Raw genomic sequence first — 24,987 nt, forward strand, 5'->3', positions numbered from 1 at the left:
CCCCCCCCCCCCACACACACACACACACAGATAGGGCTGAAACTAAAACCCAAGGATGGGGATTCCTAGTTGGTGCTCTGTACTAGGGTGACCAATCATCCTGATTGGCTAGGGACTCTTCCAGTTTTAGCACCAAAAGTTCCTCTTCTTAGAAAACGCTCAGCGCAGGTGGTCCCCCTAACCCTGTGGTATTCATGAGCCTTGTTGCTTTATTCATCAAAACAGTATGTTTGTTGTCTGCACAACTATTTACAGCGGGGGGAAAAAAACCTTCAAATGCCAGTTCTCCTTATAGGCAATATTTTAAGCCACTGAATCCTAATGTTTTATAAAATAAGCATTTTCAGTTAGCCATGCTGTTTGTTTTTACTTACCTTCTGTGTCATAGCTCATTAGGTTACTTCAAACCAAATGAGCAATCTGATGCACTTTCAAATTGACTAAGGATTAGCTCAATGCTGTTAATAAAAAAAAAAAAAAAGTCCATCAAATTCTAACTTTTGAGAGTAGCTTACAATCCATCAGACTTAATCCCCAAGTTTGAAAAATTTTGGCCTTCTGGAAACCATTATAAGCAGGTTTTGTTGCAAACACACCAGTGGAGTAGAAATGCTATGCAAACTAAAACGTTAAATGATGTTATTAATCCAAATATGTTACCACAGTGGCTGTTTCTTTTGGAAGAGAGTGGGTAAATCCAAGACTTCACTTGGCCTGAAATTTGCAAGAACTCAAGAAAAGCAATTAGGGCTCCCATCAGTTTAATCTATAGTAAATATTTATTGCATGCTCAATATATGCTTGTCACAGGTGTTGGCTATTGAAGTAAATTATATTAAATAAGACAGAAAATGGCTGCTGTCTTCATGGAGTCTAGTGTAGGGAAAAAGAGAAACTAATATGATTACACAAATAAGAATGGAATTGTATTTGTGATAAGTGCAATGAAGTAGAGTGCTGGGTGCTCTGGGAACGTTACACAGGGCACCAAATCTAAACTGAGGAAGTGACATTTAAACTGAAATCTGAAGGATAAGTTAGCCAGGCTCCGACTTGGGGAAGTAGCATTTCAGGTGGGGAGACCAGCATGAGCAAAGGCCCTGTGGTGGGAAAAGGGTTTGGCGTATACTAAGATACTGAAAGAAAGTCAATGGGCCACTGACTTGATAGGCACAGGAATAATTCCATGACTACAATGGATGATAACAATATTTTTTGCAAACTCTGCCAGCAATCAGAACCTCTTTAGCAGTTCCACCATGCCACACTTGCACCAAGAGCTTCTAGTCAGCCGTAGTGATGTCATAGCATCACCATTCCTGAAGGAAACCTTGACATCTGTCAACATCCTCAAGCTGTGACTGGGGCTCAAAGTGTGGATGAGGTTTGCCAAAATGCACACAACCAGTTAGAGGCAGAGTGGGAATTACAAACGAGATCCTTTGATCCTAAGTCCCAAATCCTTTCCACACCATCCTTATTACCCCCCATCTTAAGATGAAATTTTTCTTCTTAAGTCCTTCACCCCCAGCGTCCTTTTGAGTTTGCCAACCAAGAGTGGCTTCTTCCCTGTCCCTCAGTGCCATCAGAGCCTGCTAGCAGCGCTCTGCCTTCACTGCCTGAGATGCTACCCCTCACACTAGTCAGCAGGACCCCAGCACCTACAGGGGAGTTTGTGAGTGTCTCCAATGGGGGTCTCAAAAGAAGTTCTTGCACGGTCACCATCCTTGGTTCTCCTTCCTGTCTAGTATTTGAAGGCCACTGTGCATTTTGTCAACAGTAACCATAATGGGAGTTATCTTAAACCTGTCTGCTTTGAAAATCACTCACTGCCTCACCATCCCCTGTGTCTCTGCTTCTCATTAGAGCGTAGAGTCAGCATTCATCCTCACCTTTTGCCATGAGTCATCCAACCAGAAAGTTATCAAGCACTATGTTAGGAAAGATCCTCGTCATTCACTCTTGCAGAATAGATGGCAGGAAAAACCCCACAGACACTCAGGCTAGATCACTCAGGAAACTGTGTAGCAGATTTTTTTTTTCCAATGAACACAAGGAAAGAATAATCATTTCTTTGATCCTGCTGTATCCCTGCAAGGAAACATTGGTACACGTTGTCACCTCTGGGAGAGACAGATGGGGGCCACTGTAGTCTCCTGGTTGGAAAGGGCTGCCTGCCAAAGTTTCTTAGGAATATGTGTCACTTTGTGGTATCCCTATTTTCCTCCCCAGTGAAATAATAATTTGGCAGAGTTTGAGGTGAAGAAGGTAAATCAATACCAGATTGTAGAACTTACAAAAGTGTTCCACTAGTTCATCAAGCAGTGTTTAAGAGCTTGAGAACTTCCCAGGGAAAGAAACTCCCCTGTATTGGAGAATTTTTTGATTTGGGAAGTCAACGAGGATCCCGATTTTCTTGTCAAGTAAAGAAAAGCCAGAGAGAGCAAGAATGGTTTCTAATCTTCAAGGTGGTTATGTAGATGCTACGGAAGTGAGAAGAACACTTCTGTAAAACGGTGCTTTTGAAGTTCCTCTTTCAGCAATCATTCAATATTGAATGATTCCATTGAATGGAGTCTCCAGACTCCAGCCACGCTGGGTCTGGAGAGGCAGAGCCTTGGTAGAATTTCATTATAAACCTCTGAGATGGAGGTCAGGGTGAGTAGCTTATTGTCACTAACACATTCTTAATAAACTGTTAGCTAAGAATCATTTCTAAATTTAGGATCAATTTGCCTTAAACTATCAAAATAAGAAGTTGGTGCCCATATAACATGGCTTCTTATTGAAAAGAGAGACTACACCTTTGCAGGGCTGAATTTAATTTCCAAGATGAGACAGAACTGTGAACATAAACAACTGCTATTAAGAAATGAGGTACATCGTAATTTTGAGGAATTTTGGAATAATCCTTGTGGGAGAGTTGTATGACATTCATCTTGCAGTGACATGAATATCTAGAAAGTTAATTAACCTAAGTGTTGTAATGCAAGTTGAGGAAAGGCAGCAAAGGTCTACTACTGGAAAGGAAATTGGTTGGGCCATATTTACAATTGTAGATTGTCAGTGGCTACACAGAGAAACCTGGCCTGAGAATTGAATGTATCTCAGATTCTGGGACATCTAGCATGAGGGACCGCCACCCAGAAATGTCCAGCAGAGTCCTCTGATGACTGAAAGAGAGATTTACCAGGACTGACGTTTCTGCAATTATTCTCATTTATTTTCTTCATTCTCATTTTCTCTCTCTCGCCTCCCCATACTTGTCACCTTCAGAAAATATTTAGAAGCCACTGGTTTTCTATAGATAACTGCAAATATAAAGTTGCCTCCCTCCGAAATAATATGTTGAAAAAGAATTTTTAAAGGACTTTAAAAGACATTCATTCTTTCATGAATGACATTTATTCTTTTGAGCACCGTTCTTTTGAGCCCAAACACTAGTGTAAAAGAAAATGATCCCCTGAATGGTGAAACCTGAAAATTCTCTGCTTCCAGAGAGGAATGATCGAGGCTCTCCAGGGTTAGAACCATCACAACTTGGGGTTTATCTAGTCCACCAACTGCCTTTTGGGGTCAAAACCATTCCTCAAAATCAAAACCTTCTCATGATGGGATTTCCTGAGAAAGGTACATTTTGATTTTTTTTTTTTTTTTTTTTTTTACTGCTGTGGCTTTTCTCATTGTTTGTTGTATGTTAGTATGTTGGTTTTGTTTTTTCCTGTCCAAGCCCTAAAAACCAATAAGTCATCTCAAGAAAATAATAAAACCCACCATTGACAACATCTTCCATATCTTTCTAGTCTCTTCTACCACCCAAATACCCAGCTTCACCATACTTCTTACCATATACCAATTGGGCCTGGCATGATTTACCTTTGCTCTGTAGTTCCGTCCGCCTGAAGGCAGTCCCCACCTCTATCTCCAACCTGACTTTTCTGTTCCCCAGGCCCCTGCTGACTTGCCATTTCCTCATCCTCACAGTTTTGAAGAATCAATCTTTTGATGTGGCTTTAATTTACATTTTCATAACTACTAGTGGGATAGGACGTTTTCATTGCCACTTTGATCTTTCTTCTGTAATATATAGAATACCTCTTCATGTCCTTTGCACAATCTACTATTGAACATTTGTCTACTGTAATACTTTTAAAGTTTCTTTTTCATTAAAGATATTGATCCTTTCCCCATTATGAAAGTTGCAGTGATCCTTGAGTTTTTTGTTCACCTTTCATTTTTGTTTTCAGTGCTTTTGAAGTGCATTTATTTTTGTGTTGTCATTTTTAAACTGTATGGCTTCTGCCTTTGATGCCCTTTGCATTCATTTATATATTCTTCTAGAATTTTTATGGTTCACTTCTTTACATTTAGATGCTAACTCATCTGGAACTTATTTTGGTGTATGGTTTAAGGAAGAGATTAAATCTATTTCCTGCCAAATGTATAACCAAATACCCCAACACAATTTATTGAATAAACTATTCTTTCCACACTGATTTATGATACCAACTTTATTATATACTAAATATACATGTATGTGTGTGTATGATTTTTAACTCTACTCTGTACTATTATTTTATTATTTTAGTTTATAATTATTTTTAATGTTTAGTATTATTACATACTTATTCTTCAAATTGCATCTTATTTTTAAAGATTAACTTTAAAATTATTTTTTCAAGTTCCTCCTGTAATTTCATGAAATTTTAACATAATTTTATTGTATTAAGTTAAATATATGTATAATATACTTATATATGTGTATATGTAAAGACATGTATTTAAGATTTTTCTTTTTATGAACAATATCTTATTTGTTCTTCAGTCAGCAAGTGACGATTTTTATCATGATTTTTTAGATGAATTAACTGAACCTCAGAAACTAATTTTGTAAGAAACTGCCAAACTATCTTCCAAAGTGGCTGTACCATTTTGCATTTCCGCCAGCAGTGAATGAGGGTTCCTGCTGCTTCATATGGTCACTATCATTTGGTGTCATCAGTGTGGTGGATTTTGGCCATCCTAATAGGTGTGTAGTGGTATCTCTTTGTTGTTTTATTTATTTGTTTTTCTTGTTTTAATTTGTGATTCTTTAATGACATATGATGCCGAACATCTTTTCATATGCTTATTTGCATCTGCATATCTTCTTTTCTGAGATACCTGTTCAGATCTTTAGCCCAGTTTTAAACTGGGCTACATGTTTTCATATTGCTGAGTTTTACAAGTTCTTTGTATATTTTGGATAATAGCCCTTTATCAAACATGTCTATTTTCTCCCAGTCTGTGGCTTGGGCTCTCATCCTCTCGACAGAACCTTTTTCAAAGAAGCAATGTTTAATTTTAATGAAGTCCAGCTTATCATTTATTTCTTTCATGCATTGTGCCTGTAGTGTTGTATCTGAAAAGTCATCACCAAACCCGAGGTCATCCAGATTTTCTCCTGCATTATCTTCTAGAAGTTTTATAGCTTTTAATTTTACATTTAGGCCTGTGATCCACTTTGAGTAATTTTTTTGAAGGGTGTAAAGTCTGTTTCTAGATTCTTTTTTTTTTTTTTTTGCATAAGAATGTCCAATTGTTTTAGCATCATTTGTTGAAAAGGCTATCTTTGCTCCACTGTATTGCCTTTGCTCCTTTGTCAAAGATCAGTTGACTATATTTGTGTGGGTCAGTTTCTGGGCTCTTTGTTTTTTTTTTTGGTTTTTTTCAGTTGCTTTATTTGTCTATTCTTTCATCAATACCGTATTGTCTTGATTACTGTGGCTTAAATCAGAAAGCATTGGCCAGGAGTTTGGAAAGGGACAGAGGCACACATGGCCCAGGTTGAGGTGGCATTCACCCACAGACATGCATGAAGGTGGGGCACCAGATCATATTTTGCAGAACTCTAATGCAATATCACAACCAGAATATTGACGTTGATTGGTTCAAGATGGCAGAGTAGAAGGACATGCGCTCACTCCCCCTTATGAGAGCACCAGAATCACAACTAATTGCTGAACAATCATCGACAAGAAGACACTGGAACTCACCAAAAAAGATACCCCACATTCAAAGACAAAGGAGAAGCCACAATGAGATGGTAGGAAGGGCACAATCACAATAAAATCAAATCCCATAACTTCTGGGTGGGTGACTCACAAACTGCAGAACACTTATACCACAGAAGTCCACCCACTGGAGTGAAGGTTCTGAGCCCCACGTCAGGCTTCCCAACCTGGGTGTCCAGCAACAGGAGGAGGAATTCCTAGAGAATTAGACTTTGAAGGCTAGCAGGATTTGATTGCAGGACTTTGACAGGACTGTGGAAAACAGAGACTCCACTCTTGCAGGGCACACACAAAGTAATGTGCACATCGGGAGCCAGGGGAAGGAGCAGTGACCCCATAGGAGATTGAACCACACCTACCTGTTAGTGTTGGAGGGTCTCCTGCAGAGGCAGGGGGTGGCTATGGCTCACTGTGGGGACAAGGACAATGGCAGCAGAAGTTCTGGGAAGTATTCTTTGGCGTGAGCCCTCCCTGATTCCACCATTAGCCACAACAAAGAGCCTGGTAGGCTCCAGTGCTGGGTCACCTCAGGCCAAACAACCAACAGGGAGGGAACCCAGCCCCACCAATCAACAGACAAGTGGATTAAAGTTTTACTGAGCTCTGCCCACCAGAGCAGCACCCAGCTCTACCCACCACCAGTCCCTCCCATCAGGAAGCTTGCACAAGCCTCTTAGATAGCCTCATCCACCAGAGGGCAGACAGCAGAAGCAAGAAGAACTACAATCCTGCAGCCTGTGGAAGGAAAACCACATTCACAGAAAGATAGACAAGATGAAAAGGCAGAGAGCTATGTACCAGATGAAGGAACAAGATAAAACCCCAGAAAAACAACTAAATGAAGTGGAGATAGGCAACCTTCCAGAAAAAGAATTCAGAATAATGAGGGTGAGAGATAGGCAACCTTCCAGAAAAAGAATTCAGAATAATGAGGGTGAAGATGATCCAGGAACGGAGGCAAAGATCGAGAAGATGCAAAAAATGTTTAACAGACCTAGAAGAACTAAAGAACAAACACCTAGAAGAATTAAAGAACAAACAAACAGAGATGAACAGTACAATAACTGAAATGAAAAATATACTAGAAGGAATCAATAGCAGAATAACTGAGGTAGAAGAACGGATAAGTGATCTGGAAGACAGAATGGTGGAATTCACTGCCGCAGAACAGAATAAAGAGAAAAGAATGAAAAGAAATAAAGACAGCCTAAGAGACCTTTGAGACAACATTAAATGCAACAACATACACATTATAGGGGTCCCAGAAGGAGAAGAGAGAGAGAAAGGACCCGAGAAAATATTTGAAGAGATTATAGTCAAAAACTTCCTTAACATGGGAAAGGAAATAGCCACCCAAGTCCAGGACGTGCAGAGAGTCCCAGGCAGGATAAACCCAAGGAGAAACATGCCGAGACACATAGTAATCAAACTGACAAAAATTAAAGACAAAGAAAAATTATTGAAAGCAACAAGGGAAAAACGACAAATAACATACAAAGGAACTCCCATAAGGTTAACAGCTGATTTCTCAGCAGAAATTCTACAAGCCAGAAGGGAGTGGCACAATATATGTAAAGTGATGAAAGGGAAGAGCCTACAGCCAAGATTACTCTACCCAGCAAAGATCTCATTCAGATTCGACAGAGAAATCAAAAGCTTTACAGACAAGCAAAAGCTAAGAGACTTCAGCACCACCAAACCAGCTCTACAACAAATGCTAAAGGAACTTCTCTAAGTGGGAAACACAAGAGAAGAAAAGGACCTACAAAAACAAACCCATAACAATTAAGAAAATGGTAATAGGAACATACGTACTGATAATTACCTTAAATGTGAATGGATTAAATGCTCCAACCAAAAGACACAGGGTCGCTGAATGGATACAAAAACAAGACCCATATATATATTGTCTACAAGAGACCCATTTCAGACCTAGGGACACATACAGACTGAAAGTGCAGGTATGGAAAAAGATATTCCATGCAAATGGAAATCAAAAGAAAGCTGGAGTAGCAATACTCATATCAGATAACATAGACTTTAAATTTAAAATGTTACAACAGACAAGGAAGGACACTACATAATGATCAAGGGATCAATCCAAGAAGAAGATATAACAATTATAAATATATATGCACCCAATATAGGAGCACCTCAATACATAAGGCAACTGCTAACAGCTATAAAAGAGGAAATCAACAGTAACACAATAATAGTGGGGGAGTTTAATAGCTCACTTACACCAATGGACAGATCATCCAGACAGAAAATTAATAAGGAAACACAAGCTTTAAATGACACAGTAGACCAGATAGATTTAATTGATATTTATAGGACATTCCATCTGAAAACAGCAGATTACACTTTCTTCTCAAGTGCTCATGGAACATTCTCCAGTATAGATCAAATCTTCGGTCACAAATCAAGCCTTGGTAAATTTAAGAAAATTGAAATCATATCAAGCATCTTTTCTGACCACAACGCTGAGATTAGAAATCAATTACAGGGGGAAAATCGTAAAAAATACAAAAACATGGAGGCAAAACAATACATTACTAAATAACCAAGAGATCACTGAAGAAATCAAAGAGGAAATCAAAAAATACCTAGAGACAAATGACAATGAAAACATGACGATCCAAAACCTATGGGATGCAGCAAAAGCAGTTCTAGGAGGGAAGTTTATAGCAATACAAGCCTACCTCAAGAAACAAGAAAAATCTCAAATAAACAATCTAACCTTACACCTAAAGGAACTAGAGGAAGAAGAACAAACAAAACCCAAAGTTAGTAGAAGGAAAGAAATCATAAAGATCAGAGCAGAAATAAATGAAATAGAAACAAAGAAAACAATAGCAAAGATCAATAAAAGCTGGTTCTTTGAGAAGATAAACAAAATTGATAAACCTTTAGCCAGACTCATCAAGAAACAGAGGGAGAGGACTCAAATCAAAAAAATTAGAAATGAAAAAGGAGAAGTTACAACAGACACTGCAAAAATACAAAGCATCATGAGAGACTACTACAAGCAACTCTATGCCAATAAAATGCACAACCAGGAGGAAATGGACGAATTATTAAAAAGGTACAACCTTCCAAGACTGAACTAGGAAGAAATAGAAATATGAACAGACCAATCACAAGTAATTAAATTGAAACTGTGATTAAAAATCTCCCAACAAACAAAAGTCCAGGACCAGATGGCTTCACAGGTGAATTCTATCAAACATTTAGAGAAGAGCTAGCACCCATCCTTCTCAAACTCTTCCAAAAAATTTCAGAGGAAGGAACACTCCCAAACTCATTTTATGAGGCCATCATCACCCTGATACCTAAACCAGCCAAAGATACTACAAAAAAAGAAAATTATAGACCAATATCACGGATGAATATAAATGCAAAAATCCTCAACAAAATACTAGCAATCAGAATCCAACAACACATTAAAAGGATCATACACCATGATCAAGTGGGATTTATCCCAGGAATGCAAGGATTCTTCAATATACACAAATCAATCAATGTGATACACCATACTAACAAACTGAAGAAGAAAAACCATATGATCATCTCAATAGATGCAGAAAAAGCTTTTGACAAAATTCAACACCTATTTATGATAAAAACTCTCCAGAAAGTGGGCATAGACGGAACCTACCTCAACATAATAAAGGCCATATATGACAAACGCACAGCAAACATCATTCCCAATGGTGAGAAACTGAAAGCATTTCCTCTAAGATCAGGAAGAAGACAAGGATGTCCACTCCCGCCACTATTATTCAACATAGTTTTGGCAGTCCTAGCCATGGCAATCAGAGAAGAAAAAGGAATAAAAGGAATACAAATTGGAAAAGAAGAAGTAAAACTGTCACTGTTTGCAGAGGACATGGTACTATACATAGAGAATCCTAAGGATGCCACCAGAAAACTACTAGAGCTAATCAATGAATTTGGTAAAGTTGCAGGATACAAAATTAACGCACAGAAATCTCTTGCATTCCTATACACTAACAATGAAAGATCAGAAAGAGAAATTAGGGAAACAATCCCATTCACCATTGCAACAAAAAGAATAAAATACCTAGGAATAAACCTACATAAGGAAGTAAAAGACCTGTGTTCAGAAAACTATAAGACACTGATGAAAGAAATCGAAGATGCCACAAACAGATGGAGAGATATACCATGTTCTTGGATTGGAAGAATCAATATTGTGAAGATGACTATACTAACCAAAGCAATCTACAGATTCAATGCAATCCCTATCAAATTTCCAGTGGCATTTTTTACAGAACTAGAGAAAAAAATCTTAAAATTTGTATGGAGACACAAAAGACCCCAAGTAGTCAAAGCAGTCTTGAGGGAAAAAAACGGAGCTGGAGGAATCAGACTCCCTGACTTCAGACTATACTACAAAGCTACAGTAATCAAGACAATATGGTACTGGCACAAAAAACAGAAATATAGATCAATGAAACAAGATAGAAAGCCCAGAGATAAACCCACACACCTATGGTCAACTAATCTATTACAAAGGAGGCAAGGATATACAATGGAGAAAAGACAGTATCTTCAATAAGTGGTGCTGCAAAACTGGACAGCTCCATGTAAAAGAATGAAATTAGAACACTCCCTAACACCATACACAAAAATAAACTCAAAATGGATTAGAGACCTAAATGTAAGACCAGACACTATAAAACTCTTAGAGGAAAACATAGGAAGAGCACTCTTTGACATAAATCACAGCAAGATCTTTTTTGATCCACCTCCTAGAGTAATGGAAATAAAAACAAAAATAAACAAATGGGGTCTAATGAAACTTAAAAGCTTTTGCAAAGCAAAGGAAACTACAAACAAGACGAAAAGACAACCCTCAGAATGGGAGAAAATATTTGCAAACGAATCAACGGACAAAGGATCAATCTCCAAAATATATAAACAGCTCATGCAGCTCAATATTAAAAAAACAAACAACCCAATCAAAAAATGAGCAGAAGACCTAAATAGACATTTCTCCAAAGAAGACATACAGATGGCCAAGAAGCACATGAAAAGCTGCTCAACATCACTAATTATTAGAGAAATGCAAATCAAAACTACAATGAGTTATCACCTCACACCACTTAGAATGGGCATCATCAGAAAACCTACAAACAACAAATGCTGAAGAGGGTGTGGAGAAAAGGGAACCCTGTTGCACTGTTGGTGGGAATGTAAATTGATACAGCCACTATGGAGAACAGTATGGAGGTCCCTTAAAAAACAAAAATAGAATTACCATAGGACTCAGCAATCCCACTACTGGGCATATACCCAGAGAAAACCATAATTCAAAAAGACACGAGCACCCCAATGTTCATTGCAGCACTATTTACAATAGCCAGGTCATGGAAGCAACCTAAATGCCCATCGACAGATGAATGGAAGAAGAAGATGTGGTACGTATATACAATGGAATATTACTCAGCCTTAAAAAGGAACGAAATTGGGTCATTTGTAGAGATGTGGATGGATCTAGAGACTGTCATACAGAGTGAAGTAAGTCAGAAAGAGAAAAACAAATATCGTATATTAACGCATATATGTGGAACCTAGAAAAATGGTACAGATGAACTGGTTTGCAGGGAAGAAATAGAGACACAGATGTAGAGAACAAACGTATGGACACCAAGGGAGGAAAGTGGTGGGGGGAGGGGTGGTGGTGGGGGGATGAATTGGGAGATTGGGATTGACATGTATACACTGATGTGTATAAAATGGATGACTAATAAGAACCTGCTGTATAAAAAATAAATAAAATAATATTCAAAAATAAAAAAGAATAAAAGACATTTTCCAATATATTAACAACAACAACAAAAAAAGGTATCCTTCCTCAACTGAATTGCTTTGTCAAAAATCAGTTGTGTAAAATAAACTCCAAATGGATTAAAGACCTAAATGTAGGGCCAGACACTATAAAACTCTTAGAGGAAAACATAGGCAGAACACTCTATGACATAAATCACAGCAAGATCCTTTTTGACCCTCCTCCTAGAGAAATGGAAATAAAACCAAAAATAAACAAATGGGACCTAATGAAACTTAAAAGTTTTGCACAGCAAAGGAAAACATAAACAAGACGAAAAGACAACCCTCAGAATGGGAGAAAATATTTGCAAATGAAGCAAATGATAAAGGATTAATCTCCAAAATTTACAAGCAACTCATGCAGCTCAACATCAAAAAAACAAACAACCCAATCCAAAAATGGACAGAAGACCTAAATAGACATTTCTCCAAAGAAGATATACAGATTGCCAACAAACACATGAAAGGATGCTCAACTTCACTAATCATTAGAGAAATGCAAATCAAAACTACAATGAGGTATCACCTCACAGCAGTCAGAATGGCCATCATCAAAAAATCTACAAACCATAAATGCTGGAGAGGGTGTGGAGAAAAGGGAACCCTCTTGCACTCTTGGTGGGAATGTAAATTGATACAGCCACTATGGAGAACAGTATGGAGGTTCCTTAAAAAACTAAAAATAGAACTACCATACAACCCAGCAATCGCACTACTGGGCATACACCCTGAGAAAACCATAATTCAAAAAGAGTCATGTACCACAATGTTCATTGCAACTCTATTTACAATAGCCAGGACATGGAAGCAACCTAAGTGTCCATCGACAGATGAATGGATAAAGATGTGGCACATATATACAATGGAATATTACTCAGCCATAAAAAGAAATGAAATTGAGTTATTTGTAGTGAAGTGGATGGACCTAGAGACTGTCATACGGAGTGAAGTAAGTCAGAAAGAGAAAAACAGATACTGTATGCTAACACATATATATGGAATCTAAAAAAAAAAGTGGTTCTAAGAACCTAGGTGCAGGACAGGAATAAAGACAGACATAGAGAATGGACTTGAGGACACGGGGAGGGGGACAGGTAAGCTGGGACAAAGTGAGAGAGTGGCGTGAACATATATACACTACCAAATGTAAAATAGACAGCTAGTGGGAAGCAGCTGCATAGCACAGGGAGATCAGCTCGGTGCTTTGTGACCACCCAGATGGGTGGGATAGGGAGGATGGGAGGGAGACACAAGAGGGAGGAGATATGGGGATATATGTATATGTATAGCTGATTCACTTTGTTATAAAGCAGAAACTAACACACCATAGTAAGGGAATTATACTCCAATAAAGATGTTTAAAAAAAAATCAGTTGTGTAAATTCAACAACAGCAACAAAAAACAACCCAATTCAAAAATGGGCAAAGGACTTGAAGAAACATTCCTCCACAGAAGGTATACATATAGCTAAGAAGCACATGTAAAGATGCTCAACATTACTAGCCATTAAGGAAATGCAAATCAAAGCCACAGTGGGATACCACTCCATACCCATTAGGATGGCTGTTATTTAAAAAATGGAAAATAATAAATGTTGTCCAAGATGTGGAAAAATTGGAACCCTTACACATTGCTGGTGAGAGTGTAGAATGGTGCAGCCACTGTAGAAAAGTTTGGCAGGTCCTCAAAAATTTAAACAAAGTGTACGATCCAGAAATTCACTTCTGAGTATATGCCCAAAATATGAAAGCAAACAGATACTTGTACACCAATGTCCATAGTAGCATTATTCACAATAGCCAAAAGGTGGAAACAATCCAAATGTCCATCTATAGATGAATGGATAAACAAAATGTGGTATTATCCATTAAATGGAATATTATTCAGCCATAAGAAGAAATGAAGTACCAATACATGCTACAACATGGATGAACCTTGAAAACATTATGCTAAGTGAAATAAGCCAGACACAAAAGGACAATTATTGTATGATTCCACCTATATTAGGTTCCTAGAATATAGATGGATAGTAGAACAGAGATTGCCAGGGAGCAGGGGAAGAGGGAAATGGGGAGTTATTCTTAAAGAGTATGAAGTTTCTGTTTGGAATGATGAAAAGGTTCTGGAGGCAGATGATGCTAATTGTTGCATAACATTTTAAGTATACTTAGTTCCACTGAACTGTACACTTAAAAATGCTTAAAATAGTAAATTGCTATGTATATTTTACAGTAAAAAATTTTTTTAAATCAAAAATAAAAAGAATGCATTAAAGGCTTAAACGTAAGACCTGAAGCTATAAAACTCCTAGAAGAGAACATGGAAAATCTTCATGACATTGGTCTTGACAATTTCTTGAATATAACAACAAGAGCACAGGCAACAAAAGCAAAAATGGACAAAAATGAGACTACATCAAACTAAAAGTTTCTACAAGCAAAGAAAAAAAATCAACAGGGTGAAAAGGAAGCCTAGGGAATGGGAGGAAATATTTTCAAACAGTGTATCTGATAAAAAATTAATTTCCAAAATAAGGAACTCCTACAAGTCAAAAGCAAAAAAACTAATAATTCTGTTGAAAAATGGGCTAATAACTTGCATAGACATTTCTCCAAAGAAGACATACAACTGGTCAACAGGTATATGAAAAAATGCTCAACATGGCTCACTGTCTGGGAAATGCAAATGAAGTCCATGAGGAGATATCACCTCATACTTGTCAGGATGGCCATTATCAAAATAACAAAGGGCAACAAGTGTTGTCAAGGATATGGAGAAATTGTACACTTGTGCTCTGTTGATGGGAATGCAAAATGGTCCAGCCACTATGGAAAATAGTATGGAGGTTTCTCAAAAAATTTAAAATAGAACTTTCATATGATCCAGCAATCCCACTTTGGGGTATTTATCCAAAAGAACTGAAGTCAAGATCTTGAAGAGATATTAGCAGCCCTATATTTGTTGCAGCACAATTCACAGTAGCCAAGATGTAGAAACAACTTAAATGTCTTTAAATGTCTTCAGGGCTTCTTCCTCTGTAACCCACCATGACTATTGCTAAAATCTCTCACCTACAGCTCCATTCCTTTAACTGCTAGTAACCAGCTCCTTGATTTCTAAAGGTTTATCTCTCCTTTGGAGTCACCTTGACCAGAGTCTTTTTCAAGATGCTACAATTCAACTTTATTCCATTTGGCCCATGGGGAACTCACCAGTTCCTGTCTCTCTCTAATAAGGGGATGCATGTCAAGCTTTTCAAATTATACAAGCCCAGCCTCTTGACTTGAAGACCCTCTTCCCCTCCTCCATGGGAGAGATACATGGCCTACTAACCATTCCAAAAAAATAGTCAACACAGGCCTCTTCAATTACAATGAATTCTGTGTCTTCCCTTTTACAGCCTAGAGGGGAGTAGGCTAATGCTGGCAGAGGATTTCACAATTTCTTAGCCCATTCTGCACAGACAATCTAGCATCTTCCAAGAGGTGCAGGATGTGGAGATAATCAACAACTATTGATTTGTTCTCAGATTTGGGAGCCTTAGCTGAAACTCTGAGTCAACAAGAAAAGTTCCATCTTAACATAGTTTTATAACTATATCATGTGCTCCTACTGGTAGTTCTTCAACATATTATTATTTAAATAATGTTCCTTGACAAAACAAATTTGGAAAACACTGCTCTAGTATTTTGCTTTTAAGCATGATGTAAGCTACTGGTTTGAGATAACTTTTTAATCATGTTGAGGGAATATTCTATACGCAATTTATTTAACTTTTTATCAGAAATAGATATTGAATTTTAAATGCCTTTTGACATTTGTCAAGATGAGCATAACATTTGTCTCTTTTGACCTATTGATGTGCTCAATGATGTTTTTAGATTTCCTAATGTTGAATCATTCATGGTTTCCTAGATCATTATATTTTTTTAATATAATGCTAGATTAGATTTGCTAGTGTTTTGTTTTTATCGTATTCCTGAGTGAGTTTAGTCAAAATTTTTCGTGCCATCTTTGTCAGGTTTCAATATATGCTAACTTTTTAAAAAAATGCAAAGCATTCCATATATTATTCAAGTCATAGTCCTTTTAAAGAACTTTTTATTAAAGTATAATACATGTATAGACAAGCACACATATCAATTAATTTTCAAAAAGTAACCACACCTGAGTTACCAACACCCAGATCAAGAAACACTAGCATCAGCACTCCCAGAATTCCCTCTCACTTTCCCTTCCACTAATTAAGGTAAACTTAGAGAGTAAGGGTAATTTCCCTTCGACCTAAGGGTAACCACTACTCTGGCTGAGCGTAGATAAATTTTATCTGTTTTTATACTTTATCTAAATAGACTCATACATATGTAGTCTTTTGTGTAGGTGTTCTTTAACTCACTATCATATTTGTGAGACTCAGCCACATTATTGTATTCAGCCACATTACAATTCATTCTCACTGAAATATAATATTCCATTGTATGCATATACTAAGGAATGCTTACCCATTCTGCCATGGACAGACACTTGGGTTATTTTCAGTTTGAGGGTATTACAAGTACTGCTTCTAAGAACAATCTAGTGCATGTTGGGTTTTTCTTTTTAAATATATGCACATATGTGTCTTGGGTGTATACTCAGGAGTGGAATTGCTGGGTCATAGGTAATGCATATGGATTGTTTGTCATTTTCTTATTGTTTTGTAGAATTTTTCACATATTCAGGATGCAAAGCAAAAGAATGGAAAGAAGATATATCATGCAAACAGCAACCATAAGAAAACTGGAGTGGCTATAATATTGTGATACCAGACAAAATAGACTTTAAGACAAAAATTGTTACTAGAGACAAAGAAGAACATTTTATAATATAAAAGGGTCAATTCATCAGGAAGCTATAACAATTATAAGCATATATCCACCTAACAACAGAGTCCCACAATACAAGAAGCAAAAATGGACACAATTTCAAGGAGAAATAATTCAAAAGTAATATTTGGAGACTTCTATACCTAATTATTAATAATAGAACAACTAGAAAGAAGATCAACAAGGAATAGTAGACTTTAACATAGGAGTTAAATCTTCATTACCTGAGGCTAGGTAAAGTCTTCTTATGACACCAAAAGCACCGTGACAAAACAAAAGCTAAGTAAATTAGATTTTATCAAAATTAAAAATTTTGTGCTTCAATGGAGACCATTTAGAAAGTGAAAAGACAACCCACAGAATATTTGTAAATCATGTATCTGATAAGGGACTTTTATCTAGAATACATAAAGGACCCTTACAACTCAATAATAAAAAGAAAATGACCCAATTTTAAAATTGGCAATGAATAGGAATAGATGTTTCTTCAAAGAATATAGACAAATGGCCAAAAAGCACACAAAAAGATTAGTCATTAAGAAAATACAAATCAAAGTCACTATGAGATAACACTTCACACCCACTTGGATAGCAATAATCAAAAAGACAGATAATAACAAGTGTTGACAAGGATGTGGAGAAACTGAAACCCTTGTAGTTTGCTAATGGTGATGAAAAATGGTGCAGTCACTTTGGAAAGCAGTCTGGCAGCTCCTCAAAAGATTAAATGTCGAATTACCAGCAATTATATATTTATACCCCCCAAGACAAATGAAAACATATGTGGATATTATTCCATTGTAAAAAGGAATAAAAAATAAAAGGGAATAAAATGAAAAGGCATGAAGTGCTGATTCCTGCATGCGACATCATGGATGAACCTTGAATACATTATGCCCAGTGGGAAAAAAAATTGTTACGAAGACCGCATATTGTATGATTCTATTTATGTGAATTATACAGATCAGGCAATTCCATAGAGACAGAAAGTAAATTACTGATTGCCTGGAGAGGGGAGATTTAGGGGGAGGGGGAGGGGGATTGATTGCCATTTGTTCTATCTTACGGGTAATGAAACATTCTGAAGTTGATTGTGGTGATGGTTGCACAACTCTGAATACACTAAAAATCATTGAATTGTACACTTTAACTGGATGACTTGGACACTGTGTGAATTATATCTCAATAAAGCTAGTTTAAAAAGGAACAATTTCGATCTTCAGTCATCCACGCTTACGTTCTTTAAAAGGATTGTCGTTTTTTAATATTTCCCACAGTGATCAGATACACGGCTAAGTGGTCAATAAATGCTAATCAATGGAGTAGCCAAACTAGACTGACTGAATAGACAAAATGCTTTCAGATTTCTCCAGTACACACAGACTTAGACCATCTGATCTGATGAAGAACAGAGCCCTTTCCTGGCTTGGATGAGGAGGGGAAGCACCCCAAACAGCACGACAACCAAGCTACAAGCTGGCGCGCTCCTATCTGCGTGGCTGATAAGGACCATCTGATGCAATGAGGCTATTCTCTCCACAAAGTCACAATATTTATTTTAACACCAGTGAGTATTGAGTGTGTGTATATATCTATATAGTGATAAAACATTGCTCTAATATGTACACAGGGTCTGAACAAAATCAATTCATCAGGGTAATCATGCAGTCCTGTGTATGAGAGAGGTTGTTTATACAGTGGGTTGATAGAGTACTATGATAGAAGCCATGGAGAAGCACCATCTAACGCTCATAATGCATGATATATATTTCACAATATGGGCATTATATAAATAATTAAGAGCATGGACTAGAGATAGCCCTGATATGAATAAGAGAGATAGTATGCAAAAATATCTGCTCCGATACTCTGCTCTTAATGGTAGGATAGAAATGCACAGCTTGGCCACACATATCACACATTTTAGGGACATTCTTTATCAAGCATCACCTCGTGTGATGACCGATTTTCCTACTCAATGACGGCTATTCCTACAGATACAGTTTCAAAGCATTTTATTTGTAAGTTAAAAAAAAAATGATTCTACTGTCGATTTGCAGGAAGGTCCATGTGGAAAGAATTGCCCTGTGAAACAGCACAAGGAAAGGCAACTATTGGAACTGCTGAGATGCCAGCATTTTTCTCAGAAATGTCCTGTTCAGGAAGCTTAGTTGGCAAGATATTGACGAATCTGTATGTAATTTATCTTTCCACCATTACTCAGTGCTTCCCCAAGCACCCTTGCTGTCTACCTAGGGAAGAGCGCTGTGCTGATAGTTAGCTCATGTCCCCGGGGAGCTCTCCTTTCCCTAATACATATGTATTAATTCCCATTAACCTCATTTAGAGTAAGGAACATGTGGGCATGAAGAGGCCAGATGGTAGTGAGTGTCTGTTACAGCATATGAGTAACTCTTCCCATTATCATTCAGCCTTCGTTTACTCAATGAATTCACATCGTGAGTAACTCATTTTTGAGGACGGCTTCATTTTCCTCCAGGACTACTGGCAAAGACACGAACTCCGTCACACGCCTCCCTCGAGCTAGCAGTTACAATAGCTGCGAAAGACACTGAAAAAAAGAAACTCTCCAAATGAATGCAGACATTTGCAGACAGAAAGTGCACTGGAGGAGCACTTGTGAAAGTGCAGGTGCTATAGCCGGAGCCCCATGAGTTTCTCTCACAGCGAGGCGGGGCCCATGAATCATGTCTGCTCCCTGTCAGTCAACACCCTAGGGACTGGGCATTCCCCCGCCGCCCCCTACCCACTTAGACCTTGCTGGAACCTGAAAGAAAACCAAATAGGTATTTATATATCTCTCTGGAGTCCTGTGATTCACCAATGGAATCGAGCCACTCCTCTCCTGAAGTCTCAGGCTTTGAAGAATAATGAGGGGGAGTCAGCTGACGGCCAACTCTGAGGCTGACACAGAGGGTTACAGGGACTGCGGACCTTGCCTTCTGAGTTTTCTTAAGTCCCCGGGAAACACAGTTCCAGGACTCTAGAATTTACCGTGAGAATATAGGTCCTGTATTCGAGACAGGGTCAGAAGGGCTCTGTCCAAAATTTGAAGGAGCTTCCCATTCGCTGAACGGTTTGCTCTTCAGTAAAATTATTGTGTCCTGGTTCTGTGAAAAGTCGTATCATAGTCCTTCGAAAAGGAAAGAAACTCTAGTTTTAATTTAAACAATGAAGCCAAGAACTTTAAGATATATTTTAAAGTGGCGTTAAGAAATCAAGAAGAAGGGAGCAACCAATTGTGTCAAATGATGCTGAGAGCTGAGGGAGATGAGGGTGGAAAAGTGTGAGGCTTGTGTGAATGATTTCTTCCACGCATTAGGTGAGAGGATTAGGATGAAACCCTGAGCAATGACTTGATGGGTCCATTTAGGTTGGGGATTTCCAGGCCAGGATGCTGGAAAGAGAAGGAAAAGGGATTCAAGAGAGTTTTAAGGGTGAATAATATAAATCAATCTAGAAAAAGAAGGATGTGGGACCTGAGGACCTAATGGCTAATGAGAAAATTAGGCTGTTAGTGAATTGGCCTTCCATAGATGTATTTAATTTTCACAATAATCTCAAAAGGTAACTGGGGTTTAGAAAGATTAATTAACTCACCAAAGCTCCATAGCTAACAAGAAGCAGATATGAGATTTAAATGTGCTTTGCCTGACTTCACATCTAGCACTTTAGCCACCACTTTACACTGTCCACAGACACCGTCCACGGACACTGTCCACAGACACTGTCAGTAACTTCCATCCTGCAACTCTGACCAGCTGCAGCTGGATGCAACAGGGGAGATCCAATCCTGGACGGGGCAGGACTGATCCACTAAGAGACTCCGAGTTCCTCTGAGATGTCCCAATGCTACTGTGGGCTGTGATCCTCTCACTTAGAGCATGTTTGCAGAACATCAGGTAACAGGGTGATCTGTAAGGTCCACATCCTATATCAAGCTTTGTTTTTATCTTTCAACATTATGTACCTTCAATCATTTTTAACAATAATTTTAACAATAGTCCTAAAAACTATAAATGCCTATATGTGCTCTGAGTTTATAACCACATACTCAAAGTCCCACAATATATTCCAGATTCAAAAAACAAAACAACATCTCTTGAAGAAGTACTATGTTTGCACCAGAAGTCTCCAACTTGCTTGATGAATGACCATAAATTATCAAGTTATTCAACATCTTCATCTATGTGTGTGTTTTCCAGTTAATAATAATACAGTGGCTCAGCTGTTTAACCAATCTTAGATCATTTCAATGACAATATCGTGTTACTTTTCCATTGCTTTGGCTATTTAAAGTAAGATTTGCAGTGACTTTTTTGTGCAGTTACATACTTTATAGGCTTTGAGACCTGTCCGGGGCAAAGTGTTACAGGAGAATCCTGCTTCTCTGTGTATTTGTAACGCATACACTCATAGAATCTCAGACTTCGAACCAAATCAGAAATCCAGTTGGTGCCTTGCCTGGTGCTGGAAGCCTCGGTGCAGGATCCCTGACCAGCAGCAATGACCAGGTTCTTCTAGTCAGTTCTAGCAACTGCTGTGGAGGCCGTGCCATTTTTAACTGCTCTGATTACAGCTCCCAGGGAGGAAACAAGCCTCCAAGATGAAGAACATGTGGTCTCCCTAAGCCTGTGTCCCATGACGGGTCACTTCAGGAAGCAACTGCACATAAACCATTAACTACAGATATAATGTTGTTTTCTCTGCTCGCAGCCCCCCTCTAAAATTTTTCTTGACTGGAAGCTAGGACCAGAAAGAGAGGGAGAGAATGCAGGGGGAGATTTCTTGCTGGCCCTATCAGACCATGGATAGGATGTGTGCTCTGGAGGCCAATGTCGACAGGAACACTGGATTCTCCCTTGTTTGTTCTTTATCTTTACTTACTGCACATTTTTCTGCCGTGGACTTTTTTATTATTCTAAATTGTGGGTGAGATAATAGTTGGTTTCTCAAAGTACAAAGGCTAAGCCTACTGATAAACCTCAGCCACTACCAGGGGATAAACGCCAACCAAACTGCCAAAACAATCGTGACCTCACTTCCTGCATGGCGTACTGTGTGCTTCGCCAGAAACTCACCCAAAAACCCAGCAGGCAGGCGAGGCTCTGCCCTCGGCCAAAGGGGGAGATCAATGAGTCATCCAAGCAGTGCTTCGTCCAGGCCGATTCTTTTAAAGAAGAAATAACATGGGGAGAGTTCTTTGACTCCGTTTCCCCTATTACTGCTTCCATCTCAGGAGACTTTGCTATCATCACAGCTTTGCTCCTACCAGTAAAACGTACTCGTGCGCTTTTTAAAAAGTCAGGGCCAAACATCGAACAACGTAGACGTTCGTTTCCTCCCCAGCTGATAGGATTTTCGGGTGTGTGTAGCATAGCATGGCCAGAAGAGCATACATTTAATTTGTAATACTGATTAGTGCTTTCCAAGGTGACTATTTAAGGCTTCCGGAAAGCATAGTTTAGGGAGCTTTTGAAGGTTTCAAAAGGAACGATAACATTTGTGTTGTTCTTGAAGTTCTAATGATCCTGAAACAGATAAAACTGTCAGTGCCCAATGGGGGCTTTGAACAGCTTTGGGGAAGGGAAACCAATATTGTTTGAAGGGCTACTATGTGCCGAGCCCAAGTTGGCCCTAAAGATACAAAATTAAAACATGCTTGACCTCTGTACCTAGTCATTCCAAACACAGTGGAGGAATGTACAGGTACTAGGGAAGCACAGAAGAGGTACTGAGTCCCACCTCCACCTGGAAAAGGGGGTCAGAGAGGGCTTCGCAGGACAGGTATTGTAACTGAGTCTTGGAGGACAAGTAGGAATTAGTGAATCAGGCTGTGGGATGGCAGAATACAAGGAAAATAGGAATTGAAGATATAAAGCCTACGTTTGAGATTTGATTCTCTCCTTATTACTTATGTAACCTTCTGAGAGAAAATAACTTCAAGTTTCTCAAACAGTTTCCCTCTTAGAAAATGGAGATGATAATGCCCGTCTTACAGTGTTGCTAAAAAGATAAATGAGACAAGATTTCTATTCCAGGGAGAGAAAACAGTATGTGCAGAGTCCTGAGCATGGAAGAAGCTGGTACAATCCCCAGAACTGAAAGTGTCCTAATCCCTACATCCTAAAACAGATCTGTTTCCATTTTTCCCATTTCTGAAATACAGAGATTCATTACAATTACTGTGTATATTCGACGTGGCAGAGTTTGCTTTCTTCTGAAAATCTGTTATTGAACATTATTGCCTCTTCAATGGGTGGGATCTTACAATCAGAGAAATATCTAGTCCCTTTTTCTGCCTGGAGCAAGGAGGCAGACACACAAGACCCTGGCAAGAGAAGAGGCTGCAGAAGGAAGTAGGGATCACGACCGTGGGGTCGGGCTGTTTAGGAAAAGCAGTACGACAGGATGGAACTTGCACATGCAGAGAAGAAAGGCAGGCTGAAGTCTTGCTGCTCTTACCGAGGCAGAAGCACACATGTGGTGCAAGTAACCAGAGTGAGAGCGCTGACAGGACCCCAGAGGCAGACAGAAAGTGGGCTGTTCCAGTGTGAGATTTCTCCTGTGGGGAAGTTCCAGGGAACTCAAGGAACAAGCACAGCCAAGAGGGCAAATGGCTGAAATGGAGTCCAAGTGAAAGCCATTGGAGTCAAAGAGGTCAAGAAAATGATTGGCTGGAGTGTTTGGACCAGCCTGTGAGTTGGGCTTTGAAGTTCTTCATCAGGAGGACGACAGGACTCACCGTGGAGAAGGTAGATGCCAAAGTCTTCACACACCTTCTTCTCCTGAATTTCCAACATGAGCAAAATGTACCGCTTGTCTACCCAGTTATCCAAGCTGGGACCCTGAGCTGGGTCCTCAAATCCTCTCTCTCCTTCACGTCTCCATCTGACCAAGGAGCCCCTTCACCAGGGCTATTTGTACACCAGCTTCTAGCAAAGGAGAGGCCTCACAGAGCAATGGTCATGCCCCTGCTCCATGGAGCAGGCAGATCTGGTGGTGTCTCGGCCCTTCCTTTTCTAGCTGTATCATCTTGGGCAAGTGACCTACCCACTAGGCTTCATTGTCCTCATTTGTAAGAAAGAATAGTAACGTATCTGCCTCAGAGGTTTGTTGTAGTGACTTACGAGACCATACACATAGCACAGTGTCTGGCACAGAATAAGTGCTTAATAAATGCTAGTTGTTGATATGGTAGTGTTGGTGGTGTTTTAGAATGCTATAGCAAACATGGAAAACCCCAGAATTCTTCTTTGGCTGTAAGAGAGGAAGAATGCCTATCTTGGGTAAAAATGGAAGTGTATGAGGATTATCATACAGGATGTAATGTGGAGAATGGTGGAAACTGAAGAGTGAATGACCAGGCAGAAGGGACCTTAGAGAACTCACAGAGGGTGGGGACCGATGCTCGTCGGGACGAGAAACCGGATAGTGAGAAACAGAAAGGTGGCCAGCAGCGGCAGCAGGGTTGACTTCTTGTGCCTCTGGAGGAGGGTGTAGGAACGGAGAGGGCTACTACCCTACTGTCCAGCCTGAGCAGGCAGAGGGATCGGGGGGGAGGTGGCACCAAGATGGTCTTCTAGGCCGCCTCCAAGACCAGCTCTGATTGAGGAGTCCTGGGAAATCTGGAACACTAAACATTGACCCCAGCACCCAAGAAGCGTCATGGTTACCAGGGAGATGAATAGGCTTTGCAGACTGAGGTCACCAGGAATTCTCAGTGTCTAGAAACACTCACTTGGTTTTTGACATCCCAAATTTCAGCTCCATATTGTAAATTTCCCCATGTATTAACATTTCTGAAATCAGAATTTGTCTTCTTATGATTGTTTTCTTTCTCCCCAAAATGCTGTATATTAAATCCATAGTGCTACCATCGATGGCATCTTAAACTCAAGGAGACACAAACTATGTCATAATAGTATTAGTTAAATGAGATATGTAAGTTAAACTTCTTCTATAACTTGTGGTGTTTGATCTATAAGTCACACATACTCTGAGGGATATTTAGGAAAAATGAATATACTAACCAGAGATACTCAACACAGTTAATTACCTAGGGAAATTCATGATTAAATCAATTGATTGGGGGATTATGCACAGTTAGGAAATTGGCACATTGGAGGTGATGATAGCCGAGACCCCCACTGCCTGGCCAGTTACAGTGAATGTCTTCCTACTCCCAGCC

At 39.0% G+C, this 24,987-nt stretch overlaps 1 protein-coding gene and 1 long non-coding RNA gene across 5 annotated transcripts in view; one reads left to right on the forward strand and one right to left on the reverse strand.

Annotated features, from left to right (window-relative positions):
- LOC309610562 (uncharacterized protein) overlaps window positions 1-24,987 on the forward strand; it is a 651,150-nt gene that overhangs the window by 585,259 nt on the left and 40,904 nt on the right. For 3 of the 4 annotated variants that reach the window (XR_014234018.1, XR_014234019.1, XR_014234020.1), the window contains exon 6: window positions 16,614-20,019. The exons of the other annotated variant lie outside the window; for it this stretch is intronic. The gene's annotated coding sequence lies outside the window, so the exon portion shown is untranslated. Of the gene's footprint in view, window positions 1-16,613; window positions 20,020-24,987 lie in introns of those variants that run through there. 4 annotated transcript variants of the gene reach the window in all.
- The window catches only part of LOC309610579, a 264,883-nt gene that overhangs the window by 147,180 nt on the left and 92,716 nt on the right, over window positions 1-24,987 (reverse strand). The window lies entirely within an intron of this gene.

The sequence above is a fragment of the Balaenoptera borealis genome, assembly GCF_965194805.1.
Source record: "Balaenoptera borealis genome assembly, chromosome: 14".
NCBI classification, from domain to species: domain Eukaryota; kingdom Metazoa; phylum Chordata; class Mammalia; order Artiodactyla; family Balaenopteridae; genus Balaenoptera; species Balaenoptera borealis.